Raw genomic sequence first — 23,712 nt, forward strand, 5'->3', positions numbered from 1 at the left:
AGCAACTAAGAACAGAGCAGGGAGGAAGAGCAGGAGGAAAAGATTAACATTAAACAGAGACATGAGGTGGGAGTGAAAGGTAGAGAAAAGGGAAATTGCATGGAAATGGAAGGAGACCCTCATTGTTATACAAAATTACATATAAGAGGTTATGAGGGGAATGGGAAAAAAAAAACAAGGAGAGAAATGAATTACAGTGGGAGGGGAGGGGAGGGGTGGATAGTAGAGGATAGGAAAGGTAGCAGAATACAACAGTTACTAATATGGCATTATGTAAAAACGTGGATGTGTAACCGATGTGATTCTGCAATCTGTATTTGGGGTAAAAATGGGAGTTCATAACCCACTTGAATCTAATGTATGAAATATGATATGTCAAGAGTTTTGTAATGTTTTGAACAACCAATAAAAAAATAATAAAAAAATAAAAAAAAATATTTTCAATTAAAAAAAAATAAAATGTTGACAAGAATCAACAAATGGGACGAATTCAAACTAAAAAGTTTTTTCTCAGCAAGAGAAATAATATGTGAGGTGAATAGGGAACCTACATGCTGGGAACAAATTTTTACCCCTCACACATCAGATAGAGCTCTAATCTCTAGGGTATACAAAGAACTCAAAAAGTTAAACAACAAAAAAATAAATAACCCAATCAACAAATGGGCCAAGGACCTGAACAGACACTTCTCAGAGGAGGACATACAATCAATCAACAAGTACATGAAAAAATGCTCACCATCTCTAGCAGTCAGAGAAATGCAACTTAAAACCACTCTAAGATACTACCTCACTCCAATAAGAATGGCAGCCATTATGAAGTCAAACAACAACAAATACAGGCGAGGATGTGGGGAAAAGGGTACACTTGTACATTGCTGGTGGGAATGAAAATTGGTGCAGCCAATTTGGAAAGCAGTATGGAGATTCCTGGGAAAGCTGGGAATGGAACCACCATTTGACCCAGCTATTCCTCTTCTCGGACTATACCCAAAAGACCTAAAAATAGCATACTACAGGGACACAGCCACATTAATGTTTATAGCAGCATAATTCACAATAGCTAGACTGTGGAACCAACCTAGATGCCCTTCAATAGATGCATGGATAAAAAAATGTGGCATTTATATACAATGGAATATTACTCAGCACTAAAAAATAACAAGAACATGGCATTTGCAGGGAAATGGACAGCATTAGAGAAGATTATGCTAAGTGAAGTTAGCCAATCCCTTAAACAAAAATGCCAAATGTCTTCTCTGATATAAGGGGGGGGTGACTCAAAATGGGGTAGGGAGGAAGAGCATGAGAAGAAGATTAACACTAAATAAGGAAGAGAAGTGGAAGGGAAAAAGAGGGAGAAGAGGAACTGCATGGAAGATGGAAGGAGACCCTCATCGTTATACAGAATACATGTATGATGTTGTGAGGAGAAAAAAAAATGAAGTGTGTCACATTAGATTGGGTAGAGAGAAGTGATGGGAGGGGAGGGGCGGAGAAGGGGGTTTAGGAAGAACAGCAGAATAAAATAGACATTATGATTGCTGTATGTCTATAGGTGACTATATGACCAACGTGATTCTGCAACCTGTACAATCAGAAAAATGAGAAACTATACCCCATTTGATTCAAATGTATGAATTGTCAAGATCATTGTACTGTCATGTGTAACTAATAAAAAAATTAAAATGTTGAAATAAATTCCTTAGCATGAATCCAAAAAGCAAAATAGCAAAATAATAAGGTAATAAAATAAAAAGAATGGAGACTTAATAAATATAAAAACATGATTTATTAAAAAGATAAAGAACATCATTAAAGCTCACTAGAACTTTAAATATATCCAGATTATGGTTCTTTGACAAAATTAATGAACTACATCAAACACTAATCAAATAAGCAAGAGAAAATATATGGCACAAATATAAAGGTCTTTTTAAAATACAAGACTATGTTGTACAATACATACAATACTATTCCAAATTTTTGACTAATCTCGATAAAGGGTATAATTTTCTGGGACAAAAATGCCCAAAGTGATTCAAGTAGAAATTGAAATTCTAAGAAGATATCTGGCTTAAAGGTTATAAAAGTTAGAGTTTTTTGCATCAGACTTATTTTTCCAGGTAATTTTGAAAGGAATTTCTACTAATAAATGATGCCAGTACTAGTAAAAAATAATCACAAAAAAATAGAAAAAGAAAAAAAAGTAACTTTGTAGTTCTTTCTATGATATGAATAGAACTATTTCCAAAACTGCCTGCAGATAAATTTCATTCAGTATGGATACTGATGAAAAAATTAATGCACAGATTGGAAGACAGAATCCAATGATCCATTAAAAATAAGACATTATGAGTTAGTGGGTTAATTACAATAACCAAGGGCAGTTCAAAATTAGTAAACCCATTGAGATTATTTGTCAGTATATGAAGAGGAAAATTTTAAAGTAATTCCATTACAAGTAGGAAAATATAAGGTAATTCACTGTTCATTGACTCATTTGTAATTTATTGATAATAACATAACAAAATACATAAAATATAAAAGTTTTGATCCTAAAGTCAGCATTTTACTTAATGGGGATACACTAGAAAATTTAACAAGTTGGAATATGATGAAATAACCTATTTTTTCTTCTTTTTAATACTGTGTAATGAATATTAATATTTGTTGGAAGTACTTGATTAAAAATAGGAAACAATTGTAAGTATTAGAAGGAAAGAAGTCAAGCCAAATTTATTTATGATTACATATCTACAAACCTAGGAGAACCAATGGGATTAACTTCGAACAATAAAAGAATTAGGGAAATTATCAAGTTAAAGAGTTGATGGAGGAAAATCAAAAACTCTCAAATAAAAGGCAACTAGAAAACACATGGAAATGGAGACCTTATATAAGATAACAAAACAAGGAAAACAAGCTTTTGATCAAACAAAAATCTTAGTATAAACTTGACAGGAAGTAATTTATAGAAGAGAAACCCTAAAATATTTCAGGAAGACACAGAAGTAGACTTAAAAAATGAAAAGACATGATATTTTTTGATAGGAATAATCAACCTTATAAAAAAGATAATACTCCTCAGTTAATTAGCACCTTACATGTTATCATCACAACAGGAATATCTTCAGGATAAATTTTTCTGGAATCTGGCAAGTTGATTAAAATTATACTTGGAAGAAAAAGCAAATATGATTAAATCTTGAAACCCCAGAAAAAGAAGATCAGAGATAGAGCCTAGTTCTACATCATTCGAATATATATTTAAAACTTTTCTAAATTTGATTGTGTCATATTAAGATAGGCACACACCAAAAAATGGCATAGAAATTCCATACGTAGACCCAATTGCAAAGACTCATGTATATACTCACAAGGCTGCTACAGAAATCAGCAGGAAAAAGATGAGTTTTTATGCAAGTTGTTAGAATAGATAAATGAAACAATAGGGCAAATTCCATATGAATTAGATTAAAACAAATAACATGAAAAAATACCATTCATATTATCTGGAGATGCAGAAATTTATCTAACTATGACTCTAAATTCAGTTGCAATAATGGAAATATTGATTCTTTAACTATATATTAGCATGCATAATGAAAGACAAAGATATAATTTTTTAAAAAAGACATAGAAAATGTTTTCCTAGAGAATTGACAAAACTTTAATTTAGGTCTAGGTCAGGATAAATAAATCATGGTGCTCAGGTCAAATCTAGCTTGCTTTTAGTTTTTATATAGTTAATAAATTTAGACTGGTTTTTGAATTGTTAAATTGTCAGGAAAAATAAAGGAAAGAAAAAAAATTATGACATGTGAAATTTAATTGTAAATCTATTTTAGTATCAATAAATTTTGTGTTTTGGGAACACAGCCATGCTCATTTTGTAAGGTATTATCTTTGGCTGCAAAACACAGTTCAGTGGTGTGATAGAGATGATATTGTCCGCAAAACCTAAAATATTTGCTAGTTAGCTCTTTACAGAAAAAAAGTTTGTCAATCTATGTTTATACAAAAAGATATATCCCTAATATACAAAGAGCTTTTAAAAATAAAAAATACCCCCAAAACTTTATAAAAATGGGGAAATGGTATAGAATTTATGGAAAAGGAAATATAAATGACTCTTAAAATATGAAAAGATGGTCAACCTCACTTACAACAAGAGCAATGCAAATTAAACTTAAATCCAGGTCACTATTATGTGGGCAATAATCCAAGTATTGATAATATATTCTATTTGTGCAGAAATAGGAAAGCCTGTACTTAGATACATTGTTTAATTGTAAGCAAAATGTATTTCTTGTCTCTAAAAAAGTTGAATTTGAAAACAAAATACTTTAAAAATCATGCATACATTTATCTTGACCTTTCAATTCAATTTATTGCAATGAATTCCAGTCACATCAATAAAATAGATAAAAGCATAAGAACCTTTAATATATCTATTTGTATTATCTAAGGAATAGAAAACACCTTCATTTCATTTATATGGTACTTCCAGAGCAAAGTATGCTATATCATCAAATGAGACACAAAACAGTTGAAAATGTAATGAAAGATATTTCTGAATAGTTCTGAGTGGGATGTTCAGACTATGTTAAATAAAAACACCAAGATGGAGAAAAAGGCATATAGTATGCTAGCATATATCCACCTATCTAACAATAGTGAATGGATATATGTGTGCATTTTATTCTTTTAAAAAATTGTGAAAGTGTGGCATCTGATAGAGAAGAGAGCAATAGAAGATGGATTTTCCAGAAGGCAGCTGGTTTTGTGGATTTATTTTTTAAAAAATTATATATATTTCACATTTATAAAATTTAATTGTAGTAATTTCTGTGTATTAAGAGAAAAAAGTAGCAGGTGAAAATAACTATATACCAAGGTATTATTTTGAGTTATCACATTAGTGATGTTAATGTAAGAACAAAAAAAAATTAAAGTAAAAATCTTAAGCTTGTTTCATTAATGATTGTGTCTATGTAATATTGATATTATTTTGTGATTATTATGTTTCTCATGTGTGGTGAAACAAGTAAGAAATGAGGTTGATGCCATTGAGATTTGGGTCTTTCAGTAGAAAAAAATAAACCCCAAAAGAAATACACATACAATTAAAGAGGCTGAGTTAAAAATCCCAGAAGTCCTAATTTTAAATCTTAGTGTGAACCTACTACAGTATTTTATCAAAACTATTGATTTATTGGTCCCCTCCCCACTGAAAAGATCTAGAGATAATGACCAACTGTATGTTTGAATGGTAATCTCTACATATCATATTTTGCTAAGAGGAACCAGCATTATTTGAAGCAATAGATGATCCATGATCTAGAAAAAACCAAATTGTGCCTAGAGAATTTTATTATTGATAGGAAAAAGAAAGCTATCCCAGAGTTCTGAATACAGGTCAAAGGACCCAGAAGACAATTTATTTAAGCTTTACTCACCAAATGTGGATCTATTTGCACATGAATAAACAATAGAAATTGATTAAAATATTTCAACTGTATTTATCATTAGTTGAGTTCCTAATGATAATTTAAACTTTTTCTAAAAATAAAACTTACTAAAGACCTGTGAAGGATAAGATGAACCAATTTATTATTTTTGGAAACTGGATTCAAGAATTAAGAATTTGTCAGGCCTTTACTGTACAAACCATATAGCTCAGGATAACCAAAATAGCTAAATGTGGAAATTTATCTTTGCAGAAGCAATTCAGATAATTGGGAGCTTCAGAAGAACATGTTGAACAATGCCATGGGATGCAGTTTGCAAAACCTAGATTGTATGAAATCTGTTCAGAAAATGGCCCAAGTTCTTTAAAGGAAAAAGAGAAAAGAAACACATAGTTGGTATTGGGACATGGAAGCAGATGGATGGTATTTGGAATTTTCTGTTTTCACTATGTGCATTTCACTAAATAGTTAACCTGGTTTTTCTTGCCATTCTCAATTTGGGAATAAATACTGAAGGATTTGACCCAAATTATAGAACATGTAGGGAGATGGCACTTCCTTGACCTTGCCCTGATATAACGAGAATAGTAACACAGACTGACATTTGTTTTAAGGATACCTTGGGTGTACTGGCAACCCACTTTAGATGAACAGCTTATCAAGAATGAAAAGTGTGGCTAAGACTCTTTGTAAACAAAATATGCTGATAAGAAGTAAGAGTCACGGAACAAAGATTTATTTATTTTTAAAGTTTGTTTCTTTGCTGAAGTATCTTGTTGAGTAGCTGGCATCATCTTAAAAATAATAAGAAAAATTGGTTGAGCAGTACACAAAAGCCATTTACAAGTATATTGCACCTACTGCATTTCTCTCTTAAATTTTATTTATTTTTAAACACATGAATAGATAATTTCATAGGAACTTTAGAATATGTGGCTATATCAGAGCCTATACTGTATAGTAGTAGGTAGCACAGATGGTCTGGGAGGGAGAGAAGTGATGCACAGTCTGGTTCCTGTGGAGTCTGAATTCATCATAATGTTGTGGTATCCTATTCTAGCCTCTTGCCAAATCTAGAATGCATTAATGGACCCATGACAGGAAAATTATATGAGAAAAGTGAATTGATTAACTGGAAGATAATTAGGGGTGTAAGATAAAGACAAAACTCTATCTACATATTTAAAAACTGTGCAACTACTAAACCAGGTAAAGGTTAAAAAAAGAAAAGAAAAAAGGAAAACCCAGATCTTTATAATTTTTTTTTAAATTTTGGAATAATATTTGATTTTTAGAGAGGTATCATAAATAGTGCAGTACAACTCTCATTCAGTATCCATATTGTTAACATGAGCAAACTGATGTTGGTATATAACTATGAATTAAATTGCAGGCTTTGGCTTTCGGCAGTGTTTTTAATAATACCCTCTCTTAATATGCTTTTTTTCTTGTTTTACATTGCCCATTAATATATTACATTTAGCTATATGTCTTACCAGTTACTTACATCTGTGATAATTTCTCAATCTTTGCTGTTTCAACTTGAGAGTTTTTGGAAGTGTCCAGGTATTCTGTAGTATTTTCCCATATATAGATTTTTACATTTCATTTTCTCATAATTAGATGGGGATTGTGAGAGTTTACAACATAGGACAAATGTCCTTCTTGCGACATGAAATGAGAAGAATGGGATATTCACATGACATCTCTGGTGATGTTAACATTTATTACCTGGCTAACATAACGTTAGTCAGAATATGCAGTGTAGAGTTTCTTATTCCCTACTCTTTGGAAGTGACTTAGGTTAGTCCACCCTCAAGATAGTAGATGGTAAACATTAAGATTTTCCAAGCATCTCTTTTACCTATTAAGTATATATTCATTTAACTCAATAGTTGTTCAGTTATTATTGAGTGGCTTTCAATATATGATTTCTAGTTCTTTCTATAATATTTTCTAATTCATATCCTGGTAAAAAGCAGAAAGAATTTGTTCATCCATGATTGTTATTTACTTTCTTTGAATTTACATCTCTATACTAAATTGACAATACAGTCTCCACTTAAATATATGCATCAGTATTTTGATGTCATTACCATTATATTAACAACATACTTATTTGCAAATTATTGTCTTATCCTTCTGATTTTGGGTACAGGAAATCTTAGGTTCTACTGTGAAACTGACAAAAAACCATATTTTAGTACAATATGATCAAGGGCTTTAAAAATAACAATTTTGAAAAACATTAAAACTTTTAGAAGAATTATAAGGATGCAGCTAAGATAAGGATGCAGCTAGCATTACTCTTATTTAACATAGCATTGCAAACCATAGCCAATGCAATAAGAGAAGAAAAGTAAATAAGATAAAAGGTTAATGTAAATGGCATCATTTGCAGACATTGTTGTATTCATACAAAAATCAAAAGACACGATGTCCAGACAAATTAAGAAAACAGCTAAGTTATTGGGGACAGTGTGGGAGAAATAGACAAACTTTAGATAAGGAAAATGGGAGGGAGGGGAAAGGAGTGGTCATGGGTGTAGGAAAGAGGGTGGAATGAGACAGACATAATTACCCTAAGTACATGTATGAAAACATAAATGGTGTGACTCTGTTTTGTGTAAAACCAGAGACATGACAAATTGTGCTATTCTATTTTTGTAAGATGAATTGAATTGTATTCTGCTACCATATATAACAAATTAAAATAAATAAAATAAAATAAATAGTAGAGATTAAAAAAGAAAAAAAGAAAATTGCTGTTAGTTGATTTCAGGACCAAAATTTTAAAAATGCTGGTTTTATTCTATATGTGCATTAACTCTTTAGAAAGTGTCAAACTAAAAATTCATTTGTCATAGAATTGATAGAGTATAAATGAAAAATAGTGACAAAAATGTACAAATAGTTTATGCAGCAGACTTTGAAACTTTATGAACAGACATTTTAAATGACCTGAATAGATACAGAACTATAAAATATTCATAAGTAGAATGAATCATCAGCATGAAATCACTAGTTTTTTTTACAATTTCAATAATAATTTAATATAATTATATTCAAAATAGGATTCTCATTACTATTTTTGAGAATTGATGAATTTTATGATGCATATGAAAGATAACAATACACAAAATTTAAAAGAATTTTTAAAAGAAGGCCAAAATAAGAATGCTAATATTATAAGAAGGGGTCAAGAGACCTTGACTAATTTTGCCACACAAATCAGTTGAACATGCTATGGTCATCAATGTAGAAAAAATTAGTCTCATATTTCATTACTTAAAAAATATATTTTAATTATATTAAATACCTAATAATGCATGGAAAACTTATTCTAATATGAAAAGTAAAGAATAAACTTTAAAATGTATTTGATTATACTTTGATTCTTATACCCCAAATAAAGTACTAAAATATAATAGTCCAAGAAAGCACTGGAAGGAGCTATCCTTAAGGTCTCTGAAAGATAAGATCTTTTTATTCAAATAAAATAATTTTGTGTCTCTGATTATTTTAAGATCAAGTGTTGAATTTCATTGAATTCCCTCAGTCACCCACCTCACTGAGAAGCAATATTCTAGCTGCTTGAATGTCCAGCCACAAAGCAGCTGCGACATGCACCCTTCCTCTAATCTGCCATCTCCCAGCACTGTACCTTTATATTACATTCTTGGCTCCATTTTCTCAGCTGCAGACTGATGAAACCTTGGAGTTCTTTATAGCATGGTGCAGGAACGTTCATAATTTGTGCTATAAGAATTCAGATTTTCACATCAAAGTTCCTTTTCAGTGTTCAGTGCATTGTTACAAGTGAATCCTTGGAAGCGCCAGGGCAGAAGTTGAAAAGCAATGTAATGTATAGAGTAACATGGAACCTTTGGTTGGACTGCCTAGATTGAAATTTCAGCTCTGCTACCCATTAGCCATACCAGTGTAGGCAAGTTTCTTAAAATACCTGTGGCTCAGTTTCCTCATCTAAAGATAGGTGTGTGTCAGGAGATTCCTCATGTGGTGATGATTAGAATATCAATAAATTTATATTATTTAGAAGACTGCTTGGCACACAGTAAACACCATGTTTACCAATATTAATATGTTTAATTTATATTTTTTCTAATTATAGGGCACTTGAGAAACTAAGTAATTGAATTATGAGTTTGAGTCTCTTTAGGACTGAGATCATCTAACATGTCACGTGGTCCTTGTCAGGTAATATAAGTTTAATGAACAGATACTGGATAGTAGAACATAACCAGATAGTTATAGCAGCTGCAGGTAATGTAACTACATATAATTGCCATCATATATCCCCATGTGAAAGAAAAGAGAATACTTGAACAATCTGTACTCCAAACAAGGGTGATTACTTATATTTCCTAGATCAATGATTCTCCAATCATGCATAGTGTCCATTAGAATGATTCGAGGAATTTTTTTTTAAATATAGATACTTGTCTATACTTAAATTATAAACTCCCAAATTGGTTGTTTTGTTACACACAGTAAATCAACATTGCTACTATTGATGAGATGAAGCCTAAAGGGAAAACAATGATCTCATAACTCTGGTAAAATTAATTTAGAGACAACAGTAAATGCATTTCAGTATTGCTTAAACTCAGTTGTCTCTTACATCCTTTTTCTCTTTTCTGTCCCTCTCTATTTCCATCTCTCTCTCCAAGCTCTTTAGAGTTGAATCTCTATGATCCTGCCTTATTTACCAGCACAGCATACCTCTCACCAGCATCCTGTATTGTGATTTTCTTTGTGTTTATTTAAAAATATAATTTATCTTCTTAGAGCTCTGAATCTTGATTTCCATTTTTTTCATCCTCATTTAGTAACATCATCCTTTTATTTGATGACTTGGCTTGTTATTTTTGGCTCTTCCTCTAACTAGCTTCACCATAGCTTACTAACACATTCATACACACATGCACATACATGCACATATATATATATATATATATGCACACACACACACACACCTGCTTCTAGCTTTTGTTGGAACAATGTCACAGAAATCCACTTATATACTTTATGAAATAGTTTATTATGTCAATATGTGTAGAATCAAGCAATCATTGGAATTGAAGTGGACAATTTAAGGACTCAGGAAGACCTTAGATAGAAGGTGGTCCTGGATTCTTGGTGTCCCTTGGAATCTTGGCAGTGGGATTTAGGTGTGAATATATTGTAACTCATAACTGGCAATAGGATTATTACTTCATTCCTTTTGACTGGCGAAGAACTTCCTCCTTGGTAAATTAAACATCTCTCCTGTTCTGTATGTGGCTCTGACTTACTCCAACCCTGATTTTTCCTCACAATGCTTTCCTAGCTTGTGCCTCACTACCAAGTGCCAAAAACTCTTCATCATTTTCACAGTTCAAAGGTAGGAGGCTGGTGATGGCGCAGGTAAGCTGAGCTAGTTCATACCACTCACAGCCTGCAGCAATTCCAAAGGACTGACACCCCTTAGTTTCAGGCTTCCAACTTGTCTCCCAGCTGTCCTCATGCCCAGGAAGCAGGACATGGAATATTCCTCCTCAGCAGTAGCCTGAGGATAAAGATGTAAACCTTACAAGGAGCGGTAAGCTGGGCCATAGTGATAGATATCATGTTCATACAGGCATTGACACCTTCTGACAAGCATCAAAACTTCAGGATATAAGTTTTGAAAAGTCTTCCATATTATCTATAAAATATCGAGTTGCTGAGCATGTCCAAATGCAAGAACTTTTTCAAAGCTATTGAGGACATTCATATCTTGAGGGAGTAGATAAAATATTACACTGCATGTGGTATGATTTTAGAACCTCAAGAATGCTTTCTACCCCCAAAATCTCCCTTTGTTTTTAACCGGACTGTTATTTCCTTAAACCCTTGGGCTATGGAATTTGTCTCCGAGAGTTTACCTGTCAAAATGGTACTAAAAGCTTTCTGATGGAGGGAACTCTGTACTCTTTCTTCTTTGCAGCTATACTTTTCAGGGCTTTCCGGGAAAGTGTTCAGTATATGGCACATTGTTTACCAAGAGCTTTCTGGTCTAAGAACCACAGACTTCATTTTGCTCAGGATTTTGGCACAGTGTGTGACACAGGAAATTCACAATAAATATGTATGAAATCAACTGCAATAAAATAATGACTGAAAAATCTCTATGCACTCACTAATGGTTTTTGATAAGAATTAGAGTTATACATCCATGTATGCATGGAGAATGAGACAAGAGACAAGAGCAGGTAGGTCTTAAAAATTATGAAGCTTTTGTTTCGCTAGAAATTTGCAAGTCTAAAGGTAAAAATACCAAAATAGTTTTCCATTCATGAAATTTCTTCATCTAGTTCAGAAAATAAGGATTAATAACCTATCCAGACAGAATAAACAGAAGCAGTAATTCCAGAGTTTTAGGCCATTAGGAAAATTAAAATAGAGCACAGATAGAAAAGAAAGAAATACAGAACCACAAATGCATAATTTTCCTAAATACAGAGAAGTTTATATTGGATTTCTTTTGGCTTATTTTGGTCTTAGTTATGTGGATGTGGTTTGTTCAAAGAAGGGGACATCATGCAATGCACCATTGTTGTATAATATCCAACCTTTCCAAATTCTGAGCCCAATCAAGGGATTACTAGCATGTTGTATAATTATTCCCACCAAGTTGTTTAAAACGTTCAAATACCTTTTCTGTGCCAGGTGTTGTAAGTGTTGTTGCTATGAATAATCTCTAATTATTTAACTGTGTATATGCTTGATTAATATATTATTAACAAAATTTGTTAATGTTCTGGGTGAGAGAAGTCTGCTCTTAAACTTGTGTGAGCTAAAATATAAAATGAAAGATGCTCATTTCTGTGAAACTAAATGCACTCTTATAATTTTGTTTTGTTTATTCCAACGTGACAATGTCATTTCAATGTTAGAGATTTGCACTTTTGATAATTACCCATTTATTCTCTGTAAAAAGTAATCTCCGGCAAGAAAATACATGCATATGCTTTTAAAGTTCTTTGGAAAAGGCCACATTTATGGGTGAAAATTAAAAAAAGTCTTTAATCTCCAAATATATCTTTTACATTGGAGACCTCAAAAAGTGCATGATATTCTGTTAGAAAGGAGATGACACTAGATGTCAAAAAAATATTTTTCCCCCTGGAGGCATCCTTACTTTTTTTAAACATAAAAGAAATGTGTAGATATTGTAGGAAAATTTCTATAAATTATAAAATGCAGAATAAACTCTTATAGATTTTAGTTATCCATCTTTGGCAGTATCTTATAATGCTTAGAAAAATGCAAATCTAAATCAACTTCCTGTTAGATAGTTTATCTTTTATCTTTGAAAGTTTCATACTTTTTGACCCAGTTGTAAATATGCCTCTCCTTTAGGTTAAAAAAAAACCCAAACAAATAAAAATAACTTTTTAAATACATTTGTTAGTAAGTTCAAAGTAGTTCAAATAAATTTCAAGGAGTCAATACTATCATTAAAGACACAGTCTCTTTTTCATTATCTGCCTTTTGAAGAGTGCCCAGTGTTTCCTACTTGTGTTTCTGCTTCATCCTAACACTATCTTCTGTGTCTCCATGACAACATGAATGCTTCTCACCAAAAGTCTCTATCATGTAGACTAGAGACCCATTCATCTTCTTGATTGTTCTTAATATTTTTGTGATTTGGCAATGTAAATCCTTTATTCTCTTCTGGAAAATATCTTGTCTTAGTCCCTAGGATAGTATGTGGCTTTTTCCTGTCTCCCTGGCCTTACACACCCAAGTCAGTATAGTGCATTTCCTTTTCCTTTTTCTCTTCTAAGGCTTTCCCCCTGGACATTAGTTGCACTATCTCACTTAATTCTTGTCACACTCTATAGGGAATTCTCCAGCTCATTTTTCTTCCTAGTAAGGCGACATTGCTAAAAACTCTGTTTAGAGTTTTGTTTCTTAGAAAAAGAAGTTTTCTTGCTCTCTCAACCAACACATAAGTAGGTCTATAGGAGCACATGGTAAATGTAGATCTCACGTTATTGTGTTCCTTTCACTTAAGGATCTTGGACCCTCAAGTTATAATAGCATTTGGTTGTACCCTGATGCATGCAAAGTTATTTAAAAACATAAGTTTGTTTTGTTTTTAGTGCTTCTCAGCAAGGTATTTGATCTTATCCAAGTTGTTTCATCAAGACCAGAAATAAAACACTGCCAAGACAGTGTCACTCAAATGGCTTATCTGACCGCTCTAGCACTGGTCCATAATGAGATCAGAAATCTGTGCCAGAACATATATCAGTACTGTTTCCTTCTTCTAGAGTCTTATATGTCCCCCATCCTCAAATGTCCACAGAACAGAACTTTTATTTTTTTTGCATTCTTATGCCTTAGTTAATTTACATTTTAGTACAAACTCCTTATTTCATTACAGTTGTAAAGAAACAATTCATTGCTAGGTACAGTAGCTCTCACCTGTAATCTCAGCAATGCAGAAGGTAGGAGAATCACAAGTTCAAAGTCAGCCTCAGAATCTTAGTAAGAACCTGTTTCAAATTTTAAAACTAAAATAAAAAGTTAAAAGGGCTGGTAGAGTACCTCTGGGCTCAATCCCCAATATTGAAAAAAGAAGGAGGAGGAGGAGAAAGAAAAGGAGAAGGAAAGAAAAAGAAACATTTCATTGACCAGCTCTCTAAAGCCCTTACTAAATACAGAACCAGAAAATGAGGCATGATAAAGCCAAGAGCAAACCTGGGCTTGTGCTGGTAACTCACAGCCTATTGCTGAGCATCCCTTGTATGGGATGCCTGTCCTGCTCGGCAAAGCTTTCATTGCTGCCAGTAATTGTTCTGAAAAATGCTGGGGTATTACTTCAGAATAATTATACTAAAAGAGCTTTCTCTTCTGCTGCCACAGTCTAGGTCTTATTTCTTCACTCTGAACCTCACCCCCATCCTGAAATGTGGATCTTTCTCAGGATTTACTTCTCTCTGTGCAGCCTGAAGAATTTTCATGGTACAAATTGTCCATACTCTGGTAGTACCTATTGTCACTAGCCCATCCATATTTAATAAAGAAAAAATAGAACAGAATCTGCTCAACTTAGTTAAGATGTACACAGACACCCAGAGGGAACATCAGACTCAATGGTGAAAGACTTTTTACCTAAGGTCAGGAACAAAAGATACCTGTTTTTGCCAATTCTGACCCACACTGTAATAGAGATTATGGCCAGGGAAATTCAGCAAGGAAATAAACAAAACTATCTGATTGAGAAAGGAAGAAATGAAACTGTTACTCTTTACAGATTAAAAAAAAAAAAACTTGAATATGGAAATTCCTAAGGAACCCATTTGAAACAAACAGATTTAATTGGAAATAATAGTTTTAATGAGAAGTAGTAGGTTTAATTTACATGCTATGTATGAAATTGCTAAACCCATAAAATAATTTTGATGTCATTCATTTCAGTGGCTTTCATTTTTAAGGTTAACCTGTGAAATTCAGACTTGAACCAAAGGTCCTTTCCTCAAACAGTATTTAAATATGAAAGAGATACGTAAGTTGCTGACCTCATCCATTTCCCCTAGTTAAAGCCTGAAGAGCTAAAATACTCAGACTTCTTAGGAAAATATGAACTGAAAATAGTACATTCCAATAGTTAACCAAATGTGTGACTCCAAGAGATTGAATCCATGTGCCAAATGCAAAATTTACATGAAATATCAACAAAAACAAAAAAATCTATTAAATCATAATAGGTTTGAGGTTCCCCCACAAAGCCAAATGTGTGACTACTTGTGTACACTTAATTTGACTTTTCTTCCATGTCTTTAAATCATCTGAATGTAACACTGTGTACTACTCCATTATACATTTTAAGGAAAAGTACATTGAATTTACCATAGTTTAAAAGTATAACATTAAAAATGTCACCAAATACCTTGTCTAAGTTTCAAATGATTAACAATATGATTTTTTATAAATTAATAGAAACTGGACATGCAGATATGTTTTGAAATTGTTAAGAGAGTTTCTTGATACATGCAAGATAAAAACATTAATCTGGATTATTCCACTTGGCTTTAGAAGTGTTCTTTTTAATTTTATGGAGTCTTCTTTTGTTTACTTCTTTTTTTTTTGAGAAAACAAAGGAATTATTGCCTTTTGAAGCTTTATACCGAAGTACATTGTAAAAGAACATTTTTGTTTTATTCTAGATGTATATGTGTTTGTATCTGATCTACCCATAAAAGACAAAATATAATGTTTCATTTTATCATTTGAGCTACCAATTTCTCATGCCTTCCTGCTTTTTAGAAAAACTTTTCTTCTCATTCTTAGGGCAGCCTTATGGAGTAGGCAGTATTTCCATTTTATAGATGAGGGAAGTACACACACACATACTAGGTAAGTTCTCAAGGCATGCCAAAGTTAATCACAAGGGAGGGTAAGAGATTAATAACCAACATCCCCAAATGGGTTTAGGAGCTGAACAGACACTTCACAGAAGAAGAAATACTATCGATCAACAAACACATGAAAAAAATGTTCAACATCTCTAACAATTAGAGAAATGCAAATCAAAACTGCTCAAAGATTTCATCTCACTCCAGTCAGAAAGGCAATCATCAAGAATATGAGCAACAATAAATGTTGGCGAGGATGGAGGGGAAAAGGTACACTCAGACATTGCTGGGGGACTGCAAATTATTGCAACCATTATGAAAAGCCGTATGGCAATTCCTCAGGAAACTTGGAATGGAACCACCATTTGACCCGGCTATCCCACTCCTTAGTTTATACTCAAAGGACATAATAACAGCATACTACAGTGATGCAGCCACATCAATGTTTATAGCAGCTCAATTCAAAAGAGCTAAACTATGGAACCAAACTAGATGCCCTTCAACAGATGAATGGATAAAGGAAAGCTGGTATATATACAAAATGGAATGTTTCACCACCTTAAATAAGAATGAAATGATGGCATTTGCAGGTAAATGGATGGGGCTGGAGAGAATATCTTGCTGAGGGAAATAAGCCAATCCCCCAACCAAAGGCTGAATGTTTTCTCTGATATGCAGACGTAATTCACAATAAGAAGGTGGGGGTTAAGGAAGAATAGAGAGAAGTACTTTGAATTAAGCAGAGGAGACTGAAGGGAGGGGAGGGGGTATAAGGGTGGGAACCAGATATTATTACCTTTTGTGCATATATGATTATATGACTGGTCTGATTCTACATATTGTACAACAGAAGAATGAGAAGTTATATTCCATTTATCAATGATGTGTCAAAATGCATTGTACTGTCATATACAACTAATTAGAAGAAATAAAGAAAAAAAAAAGAAACAAACAAACAAAAAATAACCAGAATCCCAACAGATCTGTGCAACTTCAGAAGGCAAACTGTGTTGTTAAGATTGCGTGTCTGTTAGGCCCATAGGTTCATTCTAAGTCACTGTCTTGAGTCTTGTCCTACCACATGTATAGGGGCAAAGCTTCAGGAGCAAATTGGCTGGACAGCAGAACTACACTCAGAGAGATCAGTTTTCTATTGGATATTTTGGTTCTGCTGCTTCAACAGCACAGGCCTGTGGTCAGGGCTGATGTTGGGGCAGGATTCAGAAAAAAATGAAAAGAGAAAGAAAGGAAACAGGGAATTTCCCTATACTCTCGAGCTCAGAGTCCTATTTTCTGATAATCTGGATAGAAATGAGGGTTTCTTTCCGTTATTTCACTGGTCATTCTATAATGAGGCTGCCCTTAGGTCAGAGCCAAGAGATGAATGAAGGAAAAGAAATCTTAGGCTGTTTTCCAAAGTGATGACTTCCTTCCTCAATCCAACCATGCTACTGTTTGTGTTCTGGAGTCCTTGGAAGTTTCTCTTTATGTTATAATTATACTAAATGAATGAAGCAGACTGTAGTGGGTTTAATTTGTGTTGGATGGTACTGGGAACTCTTTGACAGGTTTTAAGCAGTAGCTTTTAATCATCTGCTATTTCTGATAGAGAAGATATTAAGGAGAGACAGAAATTAGGTGTTGTAGCCAAGAAGAGAAGACACATTTGGGATAAAATAATTGGCCACCAGCTTTTGAATCCTCTTCCTTTCAAAAAAGCAAGGCAAAATATATCTGGTCCATCTAATTTTGGGGAATATATATATATGAAATATGAAGAATAGCTTAGAAATAATGAAAGCTAAACTTGAAGGAAAATTAAATTAACCCAAATGTACTTCATTCATTTAAATATTTCATTAAGGTTTCTATTCACAAAATGGGAAACTAGGGAAATAATTAGGAAGAAGTCCTTTTAAAGTTAGAAGATTCATCTAATGGTTGAGCCACACCAGCAATTTAATGAAAAAGCTATGTGTGGGCACTTTAGGAATAGCTCCCCTAATATATTATATTACACAGATGTTAATAAAACATTGAGTTTTATCACTTTGCCTTAAGAAAGGCAACATAAATGGCTAAGTCAAGTTACTTACCATAATGTGCCTGCCCTGCCATCAATATTCCAAAGTATGACCATGATGACGGGTTTACTGTCAATGACCATGGCCACTAATCTTCTCTTCCAGTCTCTGAACTCCAGATTCCTCCACTAAAGTGTGTGTTTCATTTCCAACTTGACAAAGGTAAATACACCAGTCTGAGGAATACAGTGTACTGTTAAAAATATGTCATGGTGTAATTGAAACTGAGTGTCCCTATTTTCTGTAATGTAGCTCTTGTCTTTTTCATCACTGAATGAGAAAAATGATAAAATTCTATTTGAACAAAGGCGATTAAAATCAATATAACTATTGGTGACAACCACAAAATAATAGATAACCATTCAGAGAGACAATTACCATTCTCAGCATTAGTTTGTGTGTATTTTTTTAAAAAAATCATATATATATGATGGGAGGCTATTAGAAGCTTCATTTCATTGAATATTGAGATGACAAATCTTCATAAGGTTAACTTTCATTATTCTCATATTTTCTTTCATGTATGTGTAGTACATCTTGTTTGGTGGAGTTAATCAGCTCCTTGCTCGTAAGAATGCCATCATTTGTTTTTCGCACAACCCAGAGTACATGGTACTGTACACGATACCTAGAAGGTATTAAGCAATAGTCAATAAGTGCAAATTTAACTGAAAGTAAACACTTTACACCCCAAAAATATAAAAATAAAACCACCTCTGTTGCATGATCAAATCTCCTCCCAGTATTTTTTTTTCCTGAAATTAACTTTAGATTTATTCTCAGTTTGAAAAAAATCAATAATTAGAATTTTGAGGTCTACTAAAAATCACTACAAAGGTAGATTTCAATAGCAATGGTAATAACAGATGTTATGTATCCTTACTCTATGACAAGTTGTCTTGAAATTAAAAGACAGGACTATAAAGGATTTAACTATAAAGTGACATCTAAATATCAAATATTGTGATTAGTGTACCCACCTTCTGTCAAGTGGTATGTCACTCCATGGTCTGTCCTCAAACTGGAGCTATAAAAGGAGAGATTAAGGTATTGCATTCCATGTGTGTGTGCAGCATGTTATTTCTTAATTCTTACAATTTGCAGTGTGGATCAGTAGCACACTAAGAAGCAGTAGAATGAGATTATTTTTCTCAATTACCATTCACTGCCCTTTAAAACAAAGGCACATCATTGATTTTCTTCTAGTTTCTCAGTGGTAGCTGGCAGAAGTAGACATGACATTCTTCACCTTCATGATGTTATACAACCTATGAAATTAAATCATGATGACAGAAAAAGAGAAGAAAACAAATTGCTGGCATTGTTCTGTAGAAATTAGGTAAATTGAGCAAATATTTGACAGTGTGGTGAGACATGGCAGAAAAGAGGAAATATTCGATTTTACCATGTTCCAGTCAATTCTCTCTCTGCATCACTGAAGAAATATAATCCTAGATATATGGGTTAAAATAAGAGGAGTTCACTTCCTGTTGGATAACTGTATGTTTATAATCACAAACTCAAGGAAAACACCTTCAGGAGCAGCAGAATCCTGTTCAACCTAGAGACCTATTTGTCATTTGGGATGGAGTCAGACACATACTGACATATATTGCATCAAAATTAAAGCAACTTCATGACCATGAATGCTTGTAAATGCATATACCCCCAGAAGTGCTCATTGTTAGTATTGAATAATAATTAGAACTCTCAGTAATCTCTTCAGAGATTTGAAAGTGGTAACTGGCAAAGATGGTCATCTTTAGTAAAACAATTTTCCAACATATCCTTCCTAAGAGAAAATTGCAAAAAAAAAAAAAAATGAACTTGTGAAATATCACTATCTAAAATGTTCTCATGAGGGATTCATGATTGACTAAGTCTATATGAAGACTATTAGTTCTTTCTTTTATTAATTTCAAATTTAGTTTAAGCCTTATTTCTTTCATTTAGCCTATTTTCTTTCATATCATAGATATGTCATACTCTCCTTCTCTGATCAGTGTTATTTCTAGATTTATCTGATGATTTTCCTAATAATTCAGGGTCTCCACCCATTTCCCCCTATCTGTAAAGCAGCTGTTGTCCAGCAGTTCAGAGGAAGCTAACAACATTCTGTTAATATGACAGCAGAAACAGGCCTGTTGTACCCTGTATGAAGCAGAGAAAATGGCAATACAGAGGGTCAATTAGAGTGTCTCATCTTAAGAAGGCACTGGAGAGGCTCGCTAAGGTTAGAACAGGCTTCTAATTATCAAGGTCAGTTTTTTTTAATTACAAAAGATACGAAGAATATGAAAGGACTTTAGTCATCAGAGAATGTTACAAGTTGATGATTTATTTATAGGTAGCATCAAGCTATTTAAATTTTAAAATTATTTTACCAAATGAGTGCCAGAATTTTGAAAAAAAATTTTATTTGAAGATAACAACTATTAGATTAGATTTGCTCATTGTCCCGATCTGTGAACATAAAAGTGAAGGAGAAAAATATGTGTGTGTGAGATTGGAAAATTGAAAAGCCAACCAACAAATGACTAATCAGGATTTAATATTTATTCTAATAAAACTTCAGTCTGCAGTTGTTACTTTCTCTGAATTTCTTAGTAGGTTTCGAAGAGATGAGGGCAGATCCACTTATTTCTTATTTATTTGTCTGCAAAACTTAGTGCAGAGCCAGTATATACTGAAGAGAAAATAAATGTTTAAGGATTAAGTAAATAAATGCACCAATGAAGTTTTAATTTCATGAGGACTTCTCAGAAGCTTGATGGTATCTATAGCAATAATAATTGGGGTTGGCTTTTATTACTATTATTATTTTATTATTTTGTCCCAAAGCATATTTTTAGACATAGGCTCATGTGGGTTTAGAAATATTACGTTTATTAGCTACTCATGGTTATTAATGATCAAGAGAGTGGATGGTATATGAAAATGCATTAATGTATTTTTATGCTTTCTATCTTAAAATGTCAATATTCAATTTCACATTTCCTTACAGTTTACAATTTAGTATGCACCACATTTAATTCTCACTGAAGAACTTGATTTTTTTCACATAACTTGGTACAGCTCATTGTTTCCCCATGACTAATATAATGAAGTACCTAAATGAGAAAATAGAAGAATATTGCCAAAAAGTTAAATTAACTTATCTTTTTGCTGCTGGGAAAACTGCCATTAATTTACACATGGACTTCCATATGCAGTAAGCCATTGCAGAGAGCAGATTGACTTTGATTTTGGTTTGAGAGAGGTATGGGAGCATGCTTATTTAATTTAGACCCAAATGATTTCACACTTTCTCTTTTAATCTAAATTTTAGTTTTGAGGCCAAATTATGAAAATAGTGGGAAATAGTGGAAAAATAGCGTGTTAAATAATTACATGCTATAACTCTTAATTTATCACAAGGCTTGCCATTTAATCTAATGAGCCTATTTTAGGAAGCTTTTTGCATAAAACAAACAAAAAGTCTATTAAGACAATTTCTGGCCTTTTCTTAAAAATTAGTAAATTATTGAATACCTAGTATCTGAACATTATCTGCAATATTTGATATCCTAGGAGAAAAAGATGGAGGAATATGATTGAGAGGAATCCTTTGACTACCTCTTTCCTATAGGAGTGAGTGGTCAGGCCATGCTGAGGTTTGCTGTAAATATTTGGTTGGAACAAAGGTGATGGGGGACTTTGTCCCTAAACACAGAGCACACTCTATTGGGGTTTTAGAAAAGGCAGTCATAGGGAAAGAGCTGCACCTTCAGCTTGTCCATAAAGCATAGTTCTTAGAATGGAGACACTCTGAGTCTGGACTTTTTTATATAATAATAATTGTATACATGTTACTAATGTGTAATGAAAGACACTGACTTGAAAGCACAAAATGTACCACTATATCAGAGTGAAATCTATGTTTCCAGTTTCTGGTAAGAATGACAATGTGTACTCTTGAAATACGTTCCTTAATGAGCATATGGTCTGTATGTGTCCTCCAAAACTCCTACCTTGAAAACTGAATGCCAACTGCAACAGTGTTGGGAGGTAAGGTCCTAGGGGAGGTGTTTGGGTGATGAGGGCTCCACCCTAATGCTATTACAAAAGGACTTGATGGAGGGATGTCATCCCTTCTGCCCTCCTACCTTGGGAGCACACAGAAATCCTCCCCTCCAATGAGAGGGACCCAAGTAGCTCAGCTGTATCTATACAAAACATTCACTTACTCTTCAAAGCTAGTTTTTCTGGGGACAGAGTTCAAGGATAATGCTTATGTTCTCTCAGCACTTCCGCCAGTCTAATTGTTATTTCTTCATCAGTGAACTCCCCTTTTCATTTGGACTGACTTAATCTTAGTTCATTACTTCCTGCAATTTTGTTAGAATGTCTTTAAGGGTGGGTTTCTAATTACTTATTAAGATGATTTATATTTCTAAATTTTAGTACATCTTTTAGTATATCTTTTCCCATCTTCTGAGTCACATCCATAATCACAATCTTTCTTTTCTTATGTTTAAAAATTGGATTTTTTTGGTATTTCATTCATAATTCCTTTATTGGTTTTCTTTCTGGTAATTCTAGTATTAAGATTTTTAAAACTTCTCCTTTGTTTTAATTTTCATTAAAAAATTTCACCCATTGAATTTTCTAATAGTGTCTCTTTTCCAGCTTCTTTTTTTCCCCCTTTTTGTTGAACTGTGGTTAGGTTTCTCAGACCTTCTCATTCAGTACTTCAAGTCATTTAGGCTTTGCTCTCCTGTGTTAATTTTCTTTATCTATGTGCTTGGTACAGTTTGGATATGAGGTGTCTTAGTAAGCTCATGTGATAGAAAATGCAGGAATGTTTAGAGGTGATTAGATTGCAAGAGCTGTATCCTCATCATTGGATAACCATTTGATGAGGTAATGGTTTGAATGGATATCCATTAATCCATTCAAATGTTAATGGTAACTGTAGATAGTAGCTGTAGTGGTGACTATAGGTAGGTAGGATGTGGCTGGAGGAAATAGGTCACTGAGGGTCCCAGCTCCTTTATCTCTGCTTCTGTGTAGCCACAAACAGCTTTTCTCTGACACACCCTTCCAACATGATGCTCCACCTTACTCAGGCCCAGAGCAAGGGAATTGGCCTATCATGAACTGAACCTCTGAACCTGGGAGCCCAAAATAAACTTTTTTCCTCTAAATTATTCTTGTCAGGTGTTTGGTCCACAGTGTCTGAGAGCTGTGTCCTTATTACTTTTGTTAGTGCTCACTTTCAGTTCAATAATTCACTCTGTAGCTGTACTAATCTAATATCTATTTATTTATTGTATTTAATTATACTTATCTTCATAGTTTACTTCTTTTCCCATCTTCTGAGTCATAATCACGATCTTTCTTTTCTTGTGTTTACAAATTGGATTTTTTTTTGGTCTTTCATTCATAATTCCTTTTTTTTTTCCTGGTAATTCTAGTATTAAGGTTTTTAAAACTTTTCCTTTATTTTAACTTTCATCAATGATGGCTTTTGTTTGTGTGATTGGGGATCAGGATTTATTTCATTTTGATACTGAGTTAACGTTCTTGGATCTGAATCTTGTAGGTTTAAATTGAACATGCTTTCCCCCCCAAAAATTTGACTATGTGTATTCTTGAAGTTAGGTGGTGATTGAGCCTGTTATAGGTTGAGATCTTCAGGAAACAGACTCGTGGAGATTTTCAAAAGAGAGTTTTTTTTTTTTTTTTTTTTTTTTTTGTGTGTGT

The sequence above is a fragment of the Marmota marmota genome, unplaced genomic scaffold, assembly GCF_001458135.2.
Source record: "Marmota marmota marmota unplaced genomic scaffold, marMar, whole genome shotgun sequence".
Taxonomy (NCBI): Eukaryota; Metazoa; Chordata; class Mammalia; order Rodentia; family Sciuridae; genus Marmota; species Marmota marmota.